This window comes from Neodiprion virginianus, chromosome 3, assembly GCF_021901495.1.
Source record: "Neodiprion virginianus isolate iyNeoVirg1 chromosome 3, iyNeoVirg1.1, whole genome shotgun sequence".
Lineage (NCBI taxonomy): Eukaryota > Metazoa > Arthropoda > Insecta > Hymenoptera > Diprionidae > Neodiprion > Neodiprion virginianus.
In genome coordinates, this window is record NC_060879.1 from 18,653,932 (window position 1) to 18,677,630 (window position 23,699).

At 36.1% G+C, this 23,699-nt stretch overlaps 1 protein-coding gene across 8 annotated transcripts in view; it reads left to right on the forward strand.

Moving 5' to 3' along the window:
* Positions 1–23,699, forward strand: part of LOC124299489 (phospholipid-transporting ATPase ID) — a 122,346-nt gene that overhangs the window by 23,487 nt on the left and 75,160 nt on the right. For 7 of the 8 annotated variants that reach the window (XM_046752709.1, XM_046752711.1, XM_046752703.1 and 4 more), the window contains one exon: positions 18,885–19,011. The gene's annotated coding sequence lies outside the window, so the exon portion shown is untranslated. Of the gene's footprint in view, positions 1–18,884; positions 19,016–23,699 lie in introns of all 8 variants that reach the window. The other variant, XM_046752704.1, reaches the window with a different exon arrangement.

Genomic DNA, 23,699 nt, shown 5'->3' on the forward strand with positions numbered 1-23,699 from the left:
TGACGCGAAAGCATTCATTTTGCAATGTTCAACGTCACTTTACCGCCAAGTAAATACCCCGAAGCGTCGCGGTTGTTTAACATACGAATATTAGTGTTATCCGGAAAACTATTCCAATTTATCTCAAAATGCGATTGGATAAGATTTTTCGTCGAAATGTAAATTGGAAAAACGATACTTCAAATTTCTCCTATGTGGGAAGCTACCTCAAAATGCGGTTCGAAAATGTGGACGGTTGCGCAATCTCAAGTATCCATTTATTATGCGATACTGGGATGCGTTCGATTTCATTTCCAAAATATGTGTGACATGTAATAAGACTGACCATTCAAACATACGATGGTTGAAATTCTTTGCAGTTTTGAAGGATCTTCTCCCCTCACGCAGTACGAACCAACACTTGAGTAACACTGATTGTTATTGACGGTTAGTTTGTCAAACATACAACGCACTCTCTGGGTATACCCACCACCATATGTTACGCGTTCTCATATTGCCCTTCACAATCCGACGCAGAAAGATATTTGTACTCTTTGCACGGTTGTTTGGGGCCTTCCATCTTGATAATGCCTCGAACGTTCTTTGACATAGACTCGATGGTCAATGGTGATAATCGAAACCGCTGACACTCGTGCATCTAAAAAAATGGGTTCTAAGGTCGATGTCCCAATTACTGGAGGTGTATATCAATAAATTATTCATTCTTTAGATACAATTTTCGAATGCGAACGATAAAGAAAACTTTTTCAATGCGAATCTAAACCTCCAGTATATGATAGAGCAGATGGAAAGACTGAAGAACTACATTTTGTTCGAGGAAAAATTAGTCGAAGAATACTGCGCTATGGCGATTGTTTTTCTAACCGGACACCGATCGACCTTCGATTAGAATCGAGCACCGAGTGTACAGTTTTCACGGGCCGTAATTACAACAGGACCACACGCATTGTTTTTAATTGATCGGCACATGGCTATGGATAAAAACGCACAATTCATCTCTTCCGAAGTGTTGATCACTCTATTGAAAAATATGAAAATATGGAGGACTTTTTTTTCAATCTAAATTGTGTTATGGTAATGTCTGTCGAGCGTGTTGAAGCTTATTTCCTGAACCATCTTACCTGTATCGATTTATTAAATAGAATGCAAAAATTAATACAAATTTGGATTATTTGCTATTGTGAAGTGGAAACAAAAAATCGAAGGAAAGTGTCAAGTATTCTGGGAATTTGAGGCTTTGAGGAAAAGTGTCACACAATCAGTCAAAGTTTGGGGGTTTTGAGAGGGGCATTATTTGTACCTAAGATGTAGCTGCGAAGAACATTGTCAGTGAACGCAGAAAGGAAGCTTAAGCACACTTTGGAGATTTTAATGAAAACCTATTCGCACTTGTAACATAATAAACTATTTTGTAAAACTTATTTTTCCGGGATATCTGTAGGAACATGGGAATATTATAATAGGGAATGTTGTAGGTATAATTTCACTATTTCGAGTTTGCTTCGTTATCAAATCAAGATTCAAGTTCTTTCAGCGTATCTTCGTCAATAACAAGACTTAAAACGTATTCATTCGATTTTATCAATGACATATAAGCAGTAATTTAAATAACGTATGGCACGGTGCAGTTTTCGTACTAAAGAATGTTCAGTTCCTGAGGTGTTGGAGTACCGACCGAGTGAACAAATTATACTTTATACTCCTTTCCTCTTTTGCAAGTAATGAAATTTTTGCAAAATTTGAAAATTGATAGTATTTGCAATTGTACTTGTGTGGCCATCAAAAACACCATCAATATACTTACGATCTACAGCTGACTTTCACTCGCATTAAGGTTAGAGCTCGTTAGTGATATCTGAATCTCACATTTTCCATATTTCTGTATTAATGTTCTTAATCTTTTCTCAATTACTACAGAAACATAACAGAAAGCACTGGGTGTCCCAAAGTTTTAAGAAAAGAAACAGTAAAATACACTTTGCTTTGTTCATTGGCACTCTGACATTGCCTTAAGGAGTTTTGAGAGTTCCATCCGAACTCTAAAAACGTTTTAGCGCTCTTCACGACTCGGCCCCGGACTATATAGTTAACAATATCGGTGGTAGAATACTCAACATGTGAAAAATGTTTCGGATGTTTGAAGAAAATTCGTTGCAGACCTGTGTAATACAGGCTTATACGACGCGCTGGCCTCGTACAGATGATATGTCGTAGGGAAAAGTTGGGAAATAATGTTGTCCCGTCTTGCGTTTCTGTGTAGCCAACGTATTAGTGACGGCAGGATTTTGCAGCCTCGTTTAATTAAATCTAGCATTAAACAAACATGCGTGCTTTAGTTTTTTAAACATCAGAGCGGTGTACAGAATATTTGAAGGTACACTTGGGGACAATGAATCCGCGACGGTTAATTTTTTACACTAGACAGTTATGTTGGCAACACAGAGAAACGTACAGCGCCATAGTCGGCCGAGCGCGAAACAAACTCAATCTCAATAAACATAACATAACCCATGACCGTCCAATCTAACCTCAAAATTGACGTGTCAATCCAGCAATTCCTTATCCCCGCGATATTCTATGGTTAGATTCGACGGCCATGGGTTATATTATGTTTATTGAGACTGAGTTTGCTTCGCGCTAGGCCGATTATGGCGCTGTAAGTTTCTCTGTGTTGCCAACATAACTGTCTAGTGTAAAAAATGATCCGACTCAGATTCATTCTCCCCGAAGTGTACATTTACAGAGTAACGCGAAAATGATCCGTGATTTGATAGAGACGTGGTATTTCGACTGACACTAAATATTGTTCGTGATCGAGAGCCAAACAACGCTGCACGGTCGGTAAAACAGACACCATGCTCAAAACTCCTTGAGCCGAATATTTGTGCGTTCGGTTTGTACGGAGTGGTAACGTTGCAATGAGATATGATTATTTTCAGAAATTGAATGCTCGGCATCACAATCGTCAAGATTCAACGTCCTCGTCGCTACAACCGACTGTAGTATACGGGTTAAGAATAGCTTGACGCGAAATTCTAGAAACTGGAAGCTATGAGTTTGAGTAAGTGCTTAGAAGTTGAGCGTTATATGAGTTTTATTTGTTGATGAATGCGATGTTAAGTATGTACAAAATAATTTGATAAATGTTCTGCATGAAATCCTATATATTTATTCTTGGATTTTTATATAGATTCTTTTTTATTATTCACCTTATGAGGGTACGATTTGATGCTTCGCTTTATTATACTATGTATTTTGCCTGCCAACTTAGCATGAGAAATATCGCACGTAGCACTGCGTTGCTAAAAATAAGTTATAATGTCACGGCTTTTTGATTCCATACCCGAACCCATGTATTTCTTTCCATAAAATATAACTAATTACATTAGATGGTTGATTTTAAAATTTTTTGGATACTTGAATTAAATTGTAATAGCGCAATTTATGTGTAGCAAAGTTGAATTGCTTCACATTTTGCGTGAATTTATTACTGAAGCCAGAATTTCGACAAATTATGTGGGTAATTTTTTTGAAATATACTGAACATGTGCATGAGAAAAACATTAATTAACGACGAGTTGAATGCTTTCAGAACCACAAATAAGAAAAGGACTTAGTTGTCATTGTATTTGTTATTATATATCGAATACTCTTGAATCGAGTGAAAAGATCGTTTGTATATTTCTTAATGCTACTCATCATGTTTATTAAATCATTACTTTATCCATAATTTTCACTTCAACAATCAAGTATGTAATTGTAAGTTTAAGAAGGCGAGTAACAGACATCTGGATCACGGATTCAGTTGAAACTTCTAAGATTGCTTTTACTCGTATATCAGAAAATATAAAGCTTCTGATGCGCAGTGTCATTCATCGAGCCGTTTTTCAATCCAATTCAAGTTTAATGAACGGAATGCCGGTATAATAGAAATCTGTTGTGTATTTTTACCTGAAATATCAATTTTCATTGTCCTCTGTTGAAGTTTCTATTACAGGTTTTCACAGACTCAAGTGTAAACGTTTATATTTATTATCATTTCAAAGCCACAGTAAAGTATGAAATGTGAATTTGCGAAAACCTGATGTATTGTAAATCGAGCGAAGCAAGGCCCAAGAAATGGAACTACAAATTAGAAGCGCAATATTTTGAGCCAAAGAAACACCCCTAAAAATTTCCGCAGGTACCTTGATTTTCTTTCCCTTTCTACCCGCTTGAACCTTTCCACTTGTCATAACCTCTGCATCTTGCCCACTCTATCTGTGTTATCAACTCTGTGAAATATTTTCATCTGCAAGGTAGAGAAGCCAACTTATCGTTAGTCGAAATGGAGCATGAGCTGTCTAACTCTAACGTGTCAAGTGACGAATTGAGTTTATGTTGTTATGATGACTCGTAGCAGGCCCTAAATGGTCATGAGCGATCGCTCGTAATCAGTTGACAATAAATGAAAGTTTGCCAACTCGCGTAAAATAACTACATCAATTATTTGAGACTATCTCATCCCGAAGAAATTCGCATTGCCTACATAACCTCTATAAGCGTTTGGCAGCTGAAACTTAGGGTGGCCAGCCTGCACGAGCAGACGACAAAGCTCGCGCATGTTTACTCAGGGTATGTTCCGATATACACTGCGAGCACTGTAAGGTGTGACGTGAATTTAGTACACTGCGAAGCCGTTCCTTTATAGTTAGCTGTACTGGTTACTGTTTAAAACGGAACGCGGTACAGTATACTGTGATCGACATTTTTTGGCGTTACTTTCATTTCATACACAATATTTGTTTCATACTGCAATAAACACAATTTCTTCAAATTTTCCATTTTTGTTTTTAACGGCCGGTATTTTTGAATGACAATATTCAATAATAATAATTATCAATAGTGGAAGCTGGTAAATTTCTGAACGCTGTTGATCACGTGATCAAAGCACTAAGAGCAACTTACCTCGAAAGCACCCAGTGTTCACGGTAGAAAAATGGCGACGATTTATGACGTCATATATTTCCCTAGGATACTGCGACTGTATACTGTCCGTCTATAACGGAACGAATTTCTCCCCAGTAAGAGCACTGAACAGTGCTCGCAGTGTATGTCGGAACATACCCTCAATAGTTCAGCTTGCCAACTTCCACCACTTCCTGTCGGTACGTTGTTTCGATGTGACGGAAAGAGAGTTAATGAAGGGAAAAACAAAACTGAACTTACTTACTAGAAAAAGCTAGGGCTTCAAATTGAGTATTCAGAATTCTGACGATTCTACGTTTCGGTTTGTTATATTATTTATTCATCCTGTAATTCTGTAGTTTGGTTTTATATGCTTTGACCTTTCTACATTTTGAAATTCTAGGAAATGGATTTTCACTTCGACAAAAATTTGATATTGCGGTCCTTTTGGTTTCTGGTATTTCTTCATTTTTACGCCAATCCCTGATATCCATCAACGGTATTTTATTTCAAAATTTAATTAACCCTACGCGGTTGCACATGTTTGTCGTTCGATAAGAAATACGTAGTTAATAGGGACGAAAAATGACCCAGTGCGACCGCAAAGGGTTAATATTAGGAAGATAACAATATCTATACCAATAGATTATAGGTGGGTTGTTGATTCATCCGTTGGAAGTATCTGGCTATAAATCATGCGTTTTGTTTTTTTTTTTTTTGTTTTTAAGCCCTTTTAAGCTATTTGAAAGCTCTCATAAATTTATCTTATTTAATTTTACTTTCGTCCAAGTTCACCGTCTTATTTTTATTCCTATAACAATAAACTTATTATAGTCAAGTTGATCGCCAACAAACAAACGGTTTTATATAATAGTACAGATTCATCGCAAAGTGAAGGAAGTAACAAGAAGTTAGAATTTTGTTAATCACCCGGTAACTCTACAAAATGCATTCAGGATCAAGACAAGATATAAACCTGGCTGAGTGGTAACGATGCAAAAAAAAAAAATAAAAATTCTAATATTCTCCGTGTCGTTTGAAAGGGAAAACCTCAAATTCAGAGAGCGAGCATTGAAAATTGAATCGAAGCGACACCTTCGCGTGGTTTTATTCTCTCTACTATGTACACCAAGTTATTCAGGTGATAGAGAAAAATTCTTTTGCTTCCAAAAAAAAAAATACCCTAGTATGTTGTGATTATACTTTCTGAACTAGATTATAGCTGGCCGTTGTAATAAGCCGAAACGTCATTCCAAATGAAAAGATATTTTTGCTGACTGACACACACATGAGAAACTCCTCATTTTATCTTTAAACAGTCAAGCAAAGCAATCTGGATTATCTAAGTATAGTATGTCTTTGCTCAGATGTAATAACGTGTAGTGGCTTATTAGTTTTCATTGGAAGAGAGATAAGTAGAAAAAGGAATGGAAGAAAAAGTGAGAGAGAACGTAGGAAAGCTATAAATATTCCTTCATGTGTCGTGTTATAGAGATAATAATATCCGTTCGGAAGCCCGAATGAAATGTCCAACAGAGAATTAGCTTTTCATTACCGTAACACGCGACTGTCGTTTTCCTTAATTACTACCCACCTCGGTGATAAATTACTGATATTTCATTACGTTTCGTCCGGATGTTAAGCTGACGCCTTTTCCTTTCCGTGCTGTGTCAGTAAAGTTAGATGAACGGTCAACAGACACACGCCTTACTTTGGCAATCTGTCTGGATAATATCAGGGAAAGAATTTACCCTTCGCCCAATAACTCTCGTCTATTTTTACGCCCGAAAAGCGGCGAACAAGCCGCTCAAATAGAAAATATTCGAAAACAAGAAACTTAAACGTCATCGAAGATTTGGAAAGTTGCGTGCTTATATTATGCGGTCAACGTGGCTAGGTTGTAGATACGCAATCGCGTCGTCCAGAAAACAGTCAAGCGCATATTATCAGCATAATACATTGTGTTGAAATGAGTGCAATAAGTACACCAAGGACAGAGGACCTTCATAAGCGATGTTACTAATTTATTCTATCAATAGAAAAGTTTTGGGCTTTACAGAATCATAAGGTATTATAATAGCGGCAAAGCAGCCGAATGTATTTTAAATTTCACTATGATCTACTCAATTTTTTTTCATTTAATAATATTGTGTATCAAAGTATTTGACTAATTAAAAATTCATTTATTCTTCTTGCGTTTATATATTTTGTGTATTTTCTTATGTTGGTATATTGGGCTGTGCCTCTACTTTCGGAACTTTTAATTATTTATAACCGTCCCTTACACCTTCAAACCCTAATCCTCGACGTACCCAATTTTGTCCTGGCACACATTTTCTGGACTTTCTGTTCCTCACCAACACACTTATGTATTTTTTCACGAATCTCAACTTTTCATCCCTTTCCCCTCCTGCCAATCACATTTCACCCATTTCCCCGCATTTTCCGATATGGCATCTCAAAGCATCGAAGTTCTCTCACCGACATCGTGTATAATTGAGGTTTGGTAACTTATGCTCAATGATGCAGTGCGCATGCGTCAAAGAAGGAAATAGTGTAGAAAATCAAACATTTTAATTGTGCGCATGCGCCAAGTTCGTTTCGTGTCACTGTTCGGAAATGCGGCATTTTGCGCACGTTACACAGACTTCGAAAATCATTAGTTTTCAAGCAGGTGTTGTAAAAGGTACTATTTCTCTTCTCATTACGAATTAAAAATACAATTAGTAGATACTTCTTCTTTTATTTAAAAACGATAAAGTTTCTATCAATTTTTTATTTTTTTTTTTTTTAATCACGAATAACAGTTTCAATTAATACATTTGGTTTAATATAAAAATCCTGATTATAAATGGTAATTTTTTTTCTATTGCAAATTATAACTTACAAATTGAAAATTTAATCACACTGTAATTAATTGAAAAACGGCCCATCACTGCTAATATAACAAGTAGTTAGTCGCGTAGAATGATATATCTTTTTCGACTCTAGAGTGAACGTGATATGTCGATGTGGCAGAACCTTCGATCTTGCTTATTTCTTATTCAAAGCTCAACTGCGACTCGCTTAAACGTAGTGTAAATCGTGCTGACAGTCGTCACGAAGAAAATAGGAGCGTGTACAGTAGAGTGCTCCTTATTTAGGGCTCGGTCGAATTTTTTATCGGACGTACCCCAAATCGATTCCAAATAATTCAATAGATTGCCTGGTATGATGATATGAATTTTTTTTATGAGATAGTAGCATTAATGCCCACTAAAATTTCGCAGTTATAGATTTTTTTGAAAATTATTACTCTTACGATAAACGATACGTATACACGAAGAATATAACCGAAAAACGTGAAGATATATTTCTCTTTGCGATGGTATTTTGTAATGCAATTAAGATACGTGATAGAATTTGACTTAAACAAGTGATAATAAAATTATATTACATGCGCTAGGGTGATATTTTTCCAAAATCCTATCATATAAATGCCAAGATTGATTACAACTTATCGATCTTTCATGATTGAATCATACAATGAAAGTAAAAGCAATTGTTTTAGAAAATAAAATGAACACGTGTTTATATTTACAGTTTTTGTGATTTTTGATTACTTTTCATTTCTCTTATGAGGTGAGCATAGAAGTTTCGGTGCTACTAAAATCACTTTGAATCTGTAACTGTGTTTCAATATTTGTAAATTTCATGGAATTTAATAAGATTTTGGGGCGTATTTACGCCGGATTATTTCAGTGACTGACTCATTGGGAAGAGGGAAAATGGTCTTGTTTATTCTTCATAGTTAGTTTTATACTTATTGTTGTAAACGTGTACAAATATTTCCGAAAGAAATTATGAAATCGTAGAACCGGTGAATATTCAACAATTCGGTAGTTCCGATCGTCCATGTTTGATGTGACGTGATTTTATTCATTCAATCATCATTCACAACAAACATTATCAGCGATCTATGTTAGCAATGACTGAGATAGGGACGTATACTTTTATTTAAGCTACAATTTAATAATTCTCCTAGTCAGATTCGTATCCTCGTTCTCACACGATCCGATATGGAAATTTCCCGCCTCTGACGTCATGAAATATATACGTATGACACACCGGGCTTAATGAGATTGGTTAGGAAACTTAAAATGTAGTCACGAGACACAAGTTTTTACACCATATTGATTGATATTAATTAGGTTACTATGCAAACCCTCAGATGGATGGTCTCCATAGATTCCGAGTAATTAATAATTGAAGTTGTATTTCTTATATACCTCAGAACACAGATAACAAATGTAGACATCTGAATGAAAAACTATCCAAATGGTGAATGATACTCTTAAGAAGATGTTCGTAAAGTATGAAGATCTTTGTCTGTATCGTTTGCCAATAACAGTAAAAAATTAAGTGTTTTGCACGAGGTTTCTCACAAAATCATCGAGAGAATGCTCATAAAATAATTTTTTGAAATTGTATAACAGCGAAGTACAATTCAGTTCATTTTGAAAAAGTGAATAGATGACAAACGGTGCACGTTACATTAGTCGTATGTCGAAAACCTTCACTTTGAAGTTTATTTTAAATTTTGTTAGTTGAGAACGACGTTGAGAACCATCGGTCGGGCCCGTGTTTAAGCTTTCCACTTTCACCGCCTGACCCTGAGAAGCGCCACCAACCATCTTAAGAGGAAGTTCCAGTTGATTTTGACAAAAAATGAATATATCTCCGAAACGATGCTACGTAGCGGATTGCTGCTTTGGGATTCGATGATTTATGAATAATAGAATATGACGAAGTCGTGAAAACCATCGAAATGTAGAAAAAATTACTATTTCTTGTGTACGTGTCACTTATTTTTACTATTCTCCAAGCCTACGCATCACTGGCGCGATTTAGGCGATAATAGCCCTATTCTATTTGGAATCCTGAACACAGATATGAAAAAATAATTGAGTTGCATGCGATAAATGACAGTTTTTGTTTCGACGATCGATCCACAGAGCGAGCGTCCATCAAATATACAAGATCCGGCGGTAAAACTGGCATGCCAGCCTAGAAGATTCGGCAATTCTACAAAATCGTGCGTCAATTGACAAAAATTACAGGTTCTTCTTTTTCGCTGCACGAGACACAAGAAAAAGTAATATTTCTAGATTTCGATGACTTTCGTGACTTCGTTAGATTCTAATACCTACTCATAAATCATCGAATCACAAATTAACAATCTGGTACGTAGTATCGTTTTGGAAGTATATTCATTTTTTGTCAAAATTGACTCGAAATTTCTCTTTATGCGAAAAAAAACAAGATTATAAATGTTCGTTCTACGAACGCTGCATAGAAATTTCCTTTTACCGGGATAGCGAAAATTAATTGAATAGACTTGTCTTATCTTTTCGTCTCGACAATAATTTAGAAATAGCTCCGAAACCGTTCGTATTACACTTTCTTTCTACAAATTATTCTTCAAAGAATACCAATCTCTATTTCATTCGTTGAAAATTGCTTGTAATACAAGTGAGGTGACATCTGTCGATAATTTGCTGGGTCGTTGGTAGAAGATTTATAATAAAATTGTTGAAAATTCGTTTTTAAACCACTGATTTCCGTTAAATCATACTCGTTGTTAAAGTTATTAAAGCCTATAACTCGAGTTAAATTCTTGAGTCAATTCGACTGTGGGTAAGATTGTAAGAATGACCTAAATCCACTTTGTACCACTAGTATTTCGTAATCGACCACACGTTTCGATCCAGACTGCCGGACTCACATCTATTGTTAGAATCGCGATTCTTTTGTCAGCTATAAAATCTAAACTCTAGACTGTAATATTATTGTTCCATCCCGTCGTAAAGAAAACGCATATATACGTTAGATTCCGTGGGTTTTGATGTCGTTAAAAAAAAATCGAATAATTTAATGTGAATTTGGTTTTTTTTTTCTTTCGTAATCGATTTCGTTGATCTAGTTTTGCTCAAACCGTTGGCTAATATTCCGTATACAAGAATCAGAATTATATGTATTGGTAAATTAAATTATTGGTAATGCAGCAATACAGGCAAACGAGTTGAAGAGTTTTCGATGCGAATCTATTTTCTTGAACGATTAAATATCTGTGCTCTGAGATCTTTTGCCTTCGCTTTTGTACTTTCGACGAGAAATGATGTAACAAGGTTCTTGAAATTACCGAATGATGAAGTCTACAACATTTTCGGCAAAGAGTATTATCGAGTAAATTTTTGGTACGAAAGCTGCTTTATTGGTTATCATCGTGTAATTTTCGGATATATTGCCCACGGGTGAATTTTCTTGTTATACATGCACAGACGTACCGGGGTAATTTATACGGAGCTAATTCTTAATTTTTTGATTTAATTGAGGATCTATTGGGTGAACGGTCTGTTAAAAAAAAAATTGTCTTGATACAGTCAAGGTCTAAAAAGTCTCACTTGAGCTAATCTAGTTACGTGTGACTAAAATAGCCGCCGTAATAACAGGATGTTTATAACCGAAATTCAGTGTTTAGATCTTTTTTTTTTTTTCATACATCTAGACGGAGAGATTTAATAATACTTCTTAAACCTTTGTTCAATCGGGTTTTTGTTTTCGACACATTTTTGAACCGAGCGTACGTCATTTATATATATATATGTAGGAGAAATTATACTTCACGTTAACTAGCCACAATTTTTCTTCTTTTTCTTTGTGTGCTGAAAATGAAAGTAGAATTGTTGATTTTATGACAAAGTTTCACTAAATATCTCGGAAACGATATATTTTTACTCAGCTTCAGCAAAAGTTAAGATTTTCGAACGTTCTTCCACGCTAAATATTTTTATCTACAAGTTGTTTTTATTATTATTATTATTATTATTATTATTATTATTTAAAAAATACCTTTCGATTTTCGAGCATTTGGTTTACAAAATTCGCTTGTACGGAAATGTACATATCTGTGCGAAAATCAATCAAAAGAGATTCATTCTTTCCTCTGTAGTAATGATCATCGCTAAAGTTGTAAATATTTGTAAAATTATTGTCACGAAATAGATGCATGATAGTTGTTATGTCAATGAATGACTTCTACATAATACCGATTCTACATAATTTAGATTTGAATTTGGTCAGAATCGTCTTAAAATGATCCAAATAAAATCGACGCAATCTCTTGTCCCACTTTCATTTCCGCTTGGATTCATTTCCAGCATCGGAAAATAAACTCGATTACCCGCTAGATAATAGTAAATGTGTATTTGATGATGAATAGAATTTTAAGTGACGTTTTGCCTGATCGTAATTTGCGAAAATACGTTGAGGATCGTTCGGTTTTCGCCTGAGGAATATTGTTAGTAAATCCTAGACGAAATATTCCTTCCATGCGTAACCACTTTTAAAAAAGATTATTATCCACGGATATTTGCATGGTTTGCAGTACTTGCGATAATATCATCATAATCTATTTCACACAAATTGCAAGTACGGAAGGATCTGTTGCACTCGATTTCGCCACCGTGAAGTTGGAGAAAAAAAAAAAAAAAATTTAAACGCGGATTGACATTTTAACAAGATTACAGTTTTTGGGACGGTTTTCAGTTATTTTTACGAAGGGCGATACATTTTACTTTACGCAAATAGCAAAGATGAAACCATTATTGGAACCGTTACGACACGAGCTTTAAAATAACTTGTATCATAACAAGTCTTAGTATAAAACCGACAGAAGCTTGGAGACTGACAGAATTGTACATTTTTGACATCGGGAAGGCATGGAAAATCTAAACTCATTTAGAATGTTGTTTCGATGATTTACTTGGTAATTTTTCTAAACAAACGTAAAGAGTTGCTTGAAGCCAAAGTCGAGTTCTTCCGCGAAACATTTCATAATATTATAACATAATTGAATATTACTAAAAAATCAATTTATCGTAAGAAATTCCGAAAAGACAGAAAGAGGGATAAAAACAAAAACAAAAAAAAAAAAAAAAATTAGCACGAAGGAACCTTTCATCTGGATTTGATCACCGCGAAATTCCCACGCTGGTGATTTTTCTTCTCCTCTGATTTTATTGTCTGTCAAAATTGGAGAGTCGTTTTTTTTTTTTCCATCATTTTTCTTATATATCCGAAATTAAATATACTACGCCTGTTTTTGCTTTAATTTCAAAATTTTTGTCTTTACTAAAAGTTTTATTTTTGTTTTTTATTTTTTGTTTGTTCTTGGGCAAATCTAAAATTTTGCATATATCGTGCTGCTTTGCAACGCTCTACAATGTACTAATCAAAGAATAAAATTGGTAATGGTGAGGGTCACGGCCTAGAACGCCCTCGTCTAGTACTTTCTTCGCGTCCGTTAACCGGGTGCTTTTTTTTTTCGCTCAACTTTCGCCCGGCATTGCGTCCCTACTGTCTGGTAACTGGCGAAGGGTAATAATTAGGCAGGGAAGGTCGCAAAGACCATATACAATTCATTCCCCGAGGTCTATTGCGCCTTAAATATAGACGAGCAGGTAATTACAACAAGGAAGCAAAGCTTACGGCTTATCAACGATAATGCACTCAGAGTCACTTGATTTTATTCATCCGCATAAATGCGCAAGCTTTTGTTGGAATCGAACGAGAAAGGAGCTTGCGTACAAATAAAAGCTTGCAAGTAATGCCACGCGATTATTATATCATTTTTTTTTTTTTTTTTCTATTCCATACCAATCAAAGAACACGAATTATTCGATTGATTTTCTCCGTCAGAGGGTTGGATCGATAATCTTACCGGAATCACGTATTTTCACTGGATGTAGATTTTTCCTTTCGAAATAACAGGGTTCAGATCCCGTCGACGTATGAATTTTTTTTTCAGGTGGCGTGTATACGGGCAACTGATGTTAAAATTTATTACAAGCCGACCTTGAAAGGCTTATCTTATAATGTCCCGTCTGCATCACGCGAGGAGATTGGCAGCCTGTTGCGGTTTACTATAGCGTAATTTAGTTGCGTCACAAGAACTGACCGACCGCTGTACGTGCGGTGTAACAATTACGGCCAAAAATTATTACACTTGTCAAAGACGGTATCTACGTACGTACGTTTTACAGGATTACCTGATGTCTGTACAAGTGCGCGTACGGATCGAATAATGAACAACGAAACGACAACGAATGAAAAGTCTCCTTTTTGGATAATTGACGTAACAAGCGCGTGAATCTTTATCACTGGACGTGATACGGTATTGATGAAATGTTCTCACAACGGCTATCAGTAATACCGAAACCAAGAACACGCGGTGGTGATTTAGAAAAAATCGCTGGAAATGCCACGACTCGACATTTCCTGAAATGTCAAGCCTACCTTTAGCAGCGGTATTAAGGGCAGCGAAAATCTACTCCTGGCCCCGGCGTTCGACGGCGCGTGCTGAAATTACACCTCCGGGAATTCACGAGTGACGAAAATTGACGGAAACACCTTCGGGGTTGCGCTCAGATTTATTTCCCTTAGCCGTGGCACAGTTCGTGATTTGTTCAAATAACTTGGCGACGGATTAACAACCCTGAAAAGGTGAAATCGCGTTCGGGAGCGCATGAAAAAAAAAGGCACAATGGAAGTTGGATGATATTAGAACAAGGATACTGGATCGCGAATACTTGGTAGAATACATTCAATTAATTAATTCAAATTAATATATTATCAGGCATCAAAAAAGGGTAATAATGCTCAGTTGTTTTTACAACTTCTACCAGACAATACAAACGCACATAAGTTCACGTTTTAGCTTGTATTAATTAAATTAAACGTCTTTCGATACTGTTTCGTGTTCTAATCATTAAAACCACCATCGTCGTGAAAACCACAATGTGGACTTTGCGCGCTGGTGATATCTGTTCAGAAATACGTTTCCTTCGTTATTCAACACAAGTCTACCGAAAGTACGTTATTCCTACTAGATTCTGTGTTGGAATCACGGTAATATTATTTTATTGCAGAATTTTTTTCGCAACTTGGTCTAAAGCTTTACGTATAGAAAGATGAAATCGTAATCTGAAATCGTATCTGAATTTTGATATGTTCTGCGATTTCACTGATTTTGTGATGATACCTCAAGTGTTTATCCTACGATTTTGTCAGTATGTATATGTTAATAACAACAATACGCGTTATGCTTCCAGAATGACAAAAAAGTGTGGGAATTTTTTCTCGTAACCTAAGACGAAAAAGGAAAAAAGCTTCGTCAAGCCACAGCTATTATAATATATGTGAATATAGAAAGTGTTCTTCCTCTTCGAGACACAAATTTGTAAGAATGTCTGTAAGTGTTTACATTTTGGAATCTTACGCTTCTTGGTGCGAAGCTCGTAAGACAGTCAATGACCGTCCAATATTGAAATGCGGATATGCATCATCAATATTAATATTAATCACGAGGCAATTTTCATTTTGTGAAACGTACACAGCTATTATAATATAGTTGATGGGGATTTTCTTTTTCACTATTTTGTTTCAGATTAACCATATTTCTAAAATCATGCACACCGATCAATTGCACACGGGAAACATCAGCTGACGCGAAGAACAATGACGTGTTAATATTACATAAAAACGTGAAAAAAAAAAATATTATTGATATTGAATTTGCAGTTTTTCCGTAACTAATTTCCAAAAATACAGTCTTTTGGACGAAAGTTTTTATTAATCCTCGATGGATCGCCGCTTAATATGAAAGCGACTCTCTTTAGTTTGTGAAATTATTTTAATTAATTTGTCTGAAACTTGGCATCCGAGAATTTCTGATGATGTCATTTCCGATCATGTGGTCAAGTGGTGGATATAGTATGACAGATGAAAGTTCGAAGTTTATTCCATTTTACGCGCAAACCATTTCACGGTAATATCTGATATAGTTTTTAACGCTGAACATTAAACTGCGACTCGTGATGTAAATTATTAAAATGCCAGGAGTTGCTTTTACACAGAATATTAATTTTCACAGGTGTTTATTATGTGGTAAAATCTTGTGCTCAAAATGCGGGTAGAAAAAAAAAAACATTTGGAAGTGTGAAAAAATGAACCCTCAAAATGCCGATGCACTTTTAGAGATAGTGGCGTCTCTAAAAAAAATTCTGAACGGTTACGATATTCATGACACTCGACTTGAGAAATTTTATAAACTCAATAACAGTAACAATTGATTGCAACGGTTTTTAGTTCTCTTTTGTTCGTGTTTGTGTGTTGAGAGAAGGGAATAAGATTTACGTAAAAAATACCTTACCTTGTACATATTTAAAATGTCGCTTTATGTTTTATGATAACGATAACTGAAAAATAATCAATGACAAATACGAAAAACATTACTTTCAAATACTTGTATCAGACATCAAGCTTTGGATTTCTATTCACAACATACAAAAAATGATAAAATTCTGTGTTTAATCGTAAACCAGAAACGTTTAACAACCGACATGGAAAGAAATTTCAAGTTTCGGTTACTCTATAATCTTGAACTAATTACATGTCTTGTCATGGCGAATAAATACAGTTCTCGATGGAATGTGAAAAGGAGGTTCTTAATTGTAGCCAGAAAATCTATACTATGTGGCAATATTCAATTACAGGGTTATATTTATTCACATTATTTTTTTTTTAACTTTTATTTTATTTACGACATGTATTTTATTTTTATATTTCTATCCAGCATCGTGTGTAGATTAGCACAAGACCTGTCAGTCAAACAAGTGACATTTAACACTGACTATAAAATTCTCTTAACCCGATAGCTTGCATCCCATAATAATAGAATAAGATTTCTGAAAACTTATATGATGAACTAATGACCAGAAATTATTGGAAAGATCTGGCCGATCGAGTACATGAATGTAACGGATAAAAATCTGCCATTCGAAACACGTCAAAGTTTATGTTTTCCTGAAGTGCTGATTGAGGAATCACGTACTGTTAAACTATTTTACTATTTCGTGTAAACAATATGAGGCATGCGAGTTCTATATTATCACCGGTTTCAAAAGTTTGAATACCATTATTTATCCAAACCCGCGATCAAGCTGCTGACAGGAACCTTGTAAAAACTCGTAACTGATTTTTCTACTCCAGATTATGAATGTTTACAATTTCCCTTTCTACAGCTTTACAAAGTGTAAATGGAAATACAGAGAATATTGCTCTCGGCATGACATAAATGCTGGGATATATGTATAATATACATTTTAGTATTTCAAACAGAAGTTCACGACAGCTTATGAAATAACCAATGTTTATAACACAAACTTTATAATATCCTGCGTTTACGCTATAGATTGGAAACGTAAACCTGTATACTTTTCCACTTTTTGTACTCTTGCTGTTCGACGACCCAGCGACCAGAGTCGAAATGAACGCCTCCGTTGCTACGCATTAGTAGGTCAATGGAATCCGTAATTTGCCAACGTACCTAGATTAAGATTTCTTTCGAAATTCTGGTGTGATATGCGGGGACAATGTCTTGAAACTTGAAAATCAACCGCGCATGCGCGAGTTTTATCGGCTGTTCGCGCAGGCTGGCCATCCCGAGTTTTCAGCCGTCAAATCGTTTCTGGCGGCGATGCAGTTGATACGAATTTTCTAGGTTAGAATCTCAAATAATTGAGGCAGTGACTCGGAAAGGTTTGGGAAGCATTTGTTATCGGGTCGGAAAGTTGATTCTTCAAAGAACGGTCGGAATTTAATGATTATGCTCTTTGAAAATTCAAACGTACACATTTTGTTTTCGTTGGCCCGCCTGCATCGCAGACAAAAATATCGCTTGCGGGAAGATTTCGCCGCTGCTACAACGATGCATGTTTCGGAAAAACAGTCACTTCGAACCTTTAGAATTGTTCGAAATTTAGTTAGCCATGATAAACAAACGTACTCATATTTTGAAAATCCAACTCCTAGAAAGTTGTTCTGAAATTCTACAATGATGATTTTCCTTCCTGATGTTCCGTTGCGTTAACGTTAGTAACTTCAGCCTCTTGAATCACTTAGGTACTTCTCTCTGATGTGACATGTGTGCTTGCTCAACGTACCTATTGCACGATCTTCACATGGCGTGTGTCGAAGTAAATTTTCTCAGCATTTTGCAATTAGAGCAATCTGATCCCCCTATATATAGATAAATGAATCATGCTGACGAAAAAGAAAAAAAATATATGTAGAAACCGCCACCATTTAGATTGCTACTATTCAAACTATACCAAAATCAGTCTTTCCTTATTTTCGAATGATTATTTACTGGGTGCAGAAATGATTTCCCTGCTTTTGGAAAAGTCAGAATCCCGAAGTCATGGTATATTTAAGAAACTGCATACTTTTGTATCACCTTTATCGTGTTTCCGGGTTCTAATTGACTGTAATCATAGATATCTGTAATCATAGACCATAATAACGTTGTGGACCTGGAATGTGTGTAACAAATATACTCGAGGCACAATTTCCCCTCTCGGGTATCAAGTGAATATACCGGGACAATCTCTTGAAACTTGAAAATCAACCGCGCATGCGCGAGTTTTATCGGCTGTTAGCGCAGGCTGACCATCCCGAGTTTCAGCTGTCAAACTGTTTCTGGCGGCGATGGAGTTGATACGAACTTTCTAGGTTAGAATCTCAAGTAATTGAGGTAGTGACTCGGAAAGGTTTGGGAAGCATTTGTCATTGGGTCGGAAATTTGATTCTTCAAAGATCTGTCGTACTTTAACGCTTCTGCTCATTGAAATTTCAAACGTACAAATTTTGTGTAAGTTGCATCGCAGACAAAAATATCGCTTGCGGGAAGATCCCGCCGACCAATGAGATTGAATTATTTGACGCATGCGCGGTTCATTTTCAAGTTTCAAGAGATTGTTCCGGTCCGTGTCGTCATGCAGGACTTGGAATGTGCCGGGACAAAATTCTCACCTGCATTTGTATATTTTTGCTTACAGATGAACCTGCAGTTTGCGCAAATCAAATTCTGCAGTGCTACGGCTTCACGACCACGAAACTCGGCAAGAAAACGATCCAGAGGCAGAACCGTTCGCTGGTTTTGCACAAGTCGATGAGTTCTACAACGTAGGTATTTTGCCTGATTTACGTACATCAATTGATAAGCATCGAATAAAATTGAAGTAAACATCGCATTAATTTCGATATATTTTATCTTTATTTCTCGCAACAAATGTTTTGACTTAACTTGAGTCTTGAGTGAACTCAAAGTACAAGCGTCTCTGTCAAGAGAAAAAAATTGGAGTTAGGTGAGTAATTTGTACGCTTCGTGAATTAGGTAAAGTTTCATTGCGCTAAACGACAGTAAATTCGATTCTGTTGAAAACACTTCATCACTTGTTCATAATATTCTACATCAGTAGACATCAAAACAGGCGAAGTCTCGGTCAACATTTTTATTTAAGGATTGACTAAAAAATACCTGAGATCAGCAATTCGCTGAAACTAAAATTAGTGTGCGATATTTTCAACGATTTGAAAACGGTGAAGTAAGCTTTCTGAATAACATTTTATTTTTCTTCAAGCAACGCAAATCAATTTAGCGGCAGTTAATAAATTTGTTTACTATTTCCCTTTCTGCGTCATGCCAATTCAACGTTTGGGCGGCCGCGAAAGTAAAGTGCTATTTTTTTTTTCATTTCGCGAAGGAGAGAAAACGATTTGAAAGCCAAAAATAATTTCTCATTTAAATTAAAATTTTTTATTTCTACTTTTTTCACGATCGATGCGGTGAAACAACGTAAAACGATAAATGCTTCCAAAACAATTTGGAAGCGGTTTTCGATTTTGCTGATTTTAATCACTTCTTCCATGAAAGTCGAATTTTTGCATCGTTGTTCACCCTCGTGCGGTAAAGAAGGTTGCCCAAAATTTCAAAGATTTCTCAAAAATTCCTGCGATAAATTCTAGTCCAAAGCACCACCGTACCAAAGTTAAAAAAAATTATTCTCGTAATAAGCATAGAACGAGGCGTAACCTAGAGAGCCAAAGTAAACACATCTGTTTACTTTCACTGTCAACGCGGCACTCTGTTCTCGATAGCAAATCAAAAATAAGATTAAGCAAGTTGATGATTAAATGTTTTTATTATTCCCCCATAAATCTGAAGACTGTTTGAACAAAGCTGCATACACGTTACATCGAAAAAACATTATTCCCTGACATAAAAGATTTTTAGATCACAGGCTGAAACTGTGGCTCAAAACTAGCCAAAGTGTCTGGTAATTTTTCTATACTTTTTCAAAATCGTTTTCCAGTTTTCTCCCGGTAGTTCAGTTTCAGACTGATCCATAATTTCAACTTCAACGACAAGCAAGAATGACGAGAATTGCTCAAATCGGCATCGTAATAATAAATATAAATAATGATGTAACAAATATCTGAATTTCTAACGAAAAGGGTCGGTTTCATGGAAAATATCAACTTTTACGTTTCAATAGATAAAACCGTGTTCATCCTATGAAGAAAACTCAAGAGCCCTTTTTTGTTGCGGATTTGTTCCCGAAAAAAACACACATACATTAGGGTGGTCCTTGTTCAGGGTGTCGACGAATTTTTGCCAGACCATCCCCCAAATCAACATCAAATAATTCGAAAACAATCGCCTAATTTTTTCAGATTTTTACATCGAATCTAAGATAGTCCGCATTGTGATCGAAGTTTCTTATGGAAATTAACATGGGTAAAACTTTTTTTCTCAGTATATATTTTATTCCAAGAGTAACAATGTTCCAAATAATCTGTAACCGCGAGGTTTTGGTGAGAATTAGTACTACTATCTGGGTAAAAATACACATCATCGTACGAGGCAATCTAGACGAATTGCACAACCTCGAAACCTGACTTTTTTTTTTATTTAGAGGAAGTGGAATTCGTCTAGATTGCCTCGTCCGATGATGTGTATTTTTTTTTTCATACAGCATCACTAATGCCGACCAAAAACTCGCAGTTATAGATTTTTTCGAAGATTATTACTTTCACGATAAAATATATAGTGCGAAAAAAAGTTTTTCCCATGTCACTTCCATAAGAAACTTCGATCGCAATGCGGGCTATCTCATAATTGCTGTAAGAATCTGAAAAAATTTGGCGACTCTTTTTAAATGATTTAAAATTGATTTCAGTGATGGGGCGGTAAAAATTCGTCAACACCTTAAACAAGGACCACCCTAACATACATACCTGTAAATAGAATTGCCTCAAACGGGCTTTATGTAATATCTGTACTATAAAATTAATTACTGTCGTGAATAATTTAAGCAAGTAGCCATGATACTATTTCATTAATTTCAGTACCTTGTTTCCGAGGGGCTAGTCACTCCCGAGTTTACTCGCTTCTTACTTAAAGTATCGTATCGACGAGTATCGTCGAGTCTTTGGATAGATAAGCAAAATAAGTTTATTAAGGTTACTACGTCAAGTAAGAAGCGGTTATAGTCGGGAGTGATAAGCTCTTCGCTTGTTTCCCCGTCTTTCACATCGCATGTGGTGGTATGGCGGAAGTATAAATCTCCATGGTGTTTCAGCGAAACACCACTTCCGTCACCCGAGATCATCTTATAAAACTTGATACTCGACCGCATTTACGAGTGATAAAACTTTTCACTTCGCTGTAAAAGACTAGAGCGTACAAAGTCGTCTTAAAATCTTGCTGGTGCCTTGAAAAATTGCTACGTTGGAAAAAGTATAATTTTTTTCTTTTTCCTAAATCTTTGAGTACAACATTCTAGCAAATTTTTAGCAGAGCTGTACAACCATATGTCATGAGCTCCCATTGGAATGATATAAAAAACACTTGATCGAAGTATAAATATTACGCTAAACACCGTATTTGTTTGGTCCGTCATTAAATTCTTTCTCTAAGTGTACGCGCATCAAGTCAACATCATTTATATCGTGGTTATCACAGAGGGGCGTGTACTTCCGCAGAGCCGAAGAATAATGTGGTGTTTAATCACCATGAGATTGATTAAGAAGCTAGTAACGCTTCTACAACGATGCATGTTTCGGAAAAACAGTCACTTCGAACCTTTAGAATTGTTCGAAATTTAGTTAGCCATGATAAACAAACGTACTCGTATTTTGAAAATCCAACTCCTAGAAAGTTGTTCTGAAATTCTACAATGATGATTTTCCTTCCTGATGTTCCGTTGCGTTAACGTTAGTAACTTCAGCCTCTTGAATCACTTAGGTACTTCTCTCTGATGTGACATGTGTGCTTGCTCAGCGTACCTATTGCACGATCTTCACATGGCGTGTGTCAAAGTAAATTTTCTCAGCATTTTACAATTAGAGCAATCTGATCCCCCTATATATAGATAAATGAATCATGCTGACGAAAAAGAAAAAAAATATATGTAGAAACCGCCACCATTTAGATTGCTACCATTCAAACTATACCTAAATCAGTCTTTCCTTATTTTCGAATGATTATTTACTGGGTGCAGAAATGATTTCCCTGCTTTTGGAAAGGTCAGAATCCCGAAGTCATGGTATATTTAAGAAACTGCATACTTTTGTATCACCTTTATCGTGTTTCCGGGTTCTAATTGACTGTAATCATAGATACCTGTAATCATAGACCGTAATAACGTTGTGGACCTGGAATGTGTGTAACAAATATACTCGAGGCACAATTACCCCTCTCGGGTATCAAGTGAATATACCGGGACAATCTCTTGAAACTTGAAAATCAACCGCGCATGCGCGAGTTTTATCGGCTGTTAGCGCAGGCTGACCATCCCGAGTTTCAGCTGTCAAACTGTTTCTGGCGGCGATGGAGTTGATACGAACTTTCTAGGTTAGAATCTTAAGTAATTGAGGTAGTGACTCGGAAAGGTTTGGGAAGCATTTGTTATTGGGTCGGAAAGTTGATTCTTCAAAGATCTGTCGTACTTTAACGCTTCTGCTCATTGAAATTTCAAACCTACAAATTTTGTGTAAGTTGCATCGCAGACAAAAATATCGCTTGCGGGAAGATCCCGTCGACCAATGAGATTGAATTATTTGACGCATGCGCGTTTCATTTTCAAGTTTCATGACATTGTCCCGGTATGTGTAAGTATATCCTAGGGGGTAATCGCTATGTAAAATGACGTATACCGATTAGAATTACGGGGATCACGAGTTGGTTAGAAGGATCACAAGGATTGCAATATTGCAAAGGTCACAGCAAGATTGTACAGATTACAACGACCGCAAGTGCTTACAAAGGTGGCAGGGATTACAAAAGTGTTACATAGAATGGACGACAACGATTACCAAGCATTACATGAGATTGCGAGAGATAATAACGATTGCATAAGCTCACGGAGCGTATGCACACCAGATCACAACAGCGATTGATTATAGGACATTTCAAAGGGTTTCAGGAGTCCATGAAAACTGATAAACACAACGGATTTGTGCGCTGTGTTATATGCATTCTGACATGCCCGAGAATGGATTGTATTCGTAGCTGCAACCGGTTGCAGGCAGTAGTGGAAAGAATGTCCCCGATTGGTTCATTGTCGAGAGTTTTTTTTCATCGGCACTAAAATCTCATCATGTTGAAGTAAGTAAAGTTATCGTACCGATTCACGCTAAGGAAAAACCGTTATTCTACGATTTTGAAACCGTTTGAAATTCGGTAAACTGTAATAAAACAAAACATACTCATATCTTACAATCTCAATTCCTTAAAAATCGTAATAAAAGTAAGAAAACAGTGATTTCTTTCCAATGTTTCGTTACGCTAACGTTACTAACATCAACCA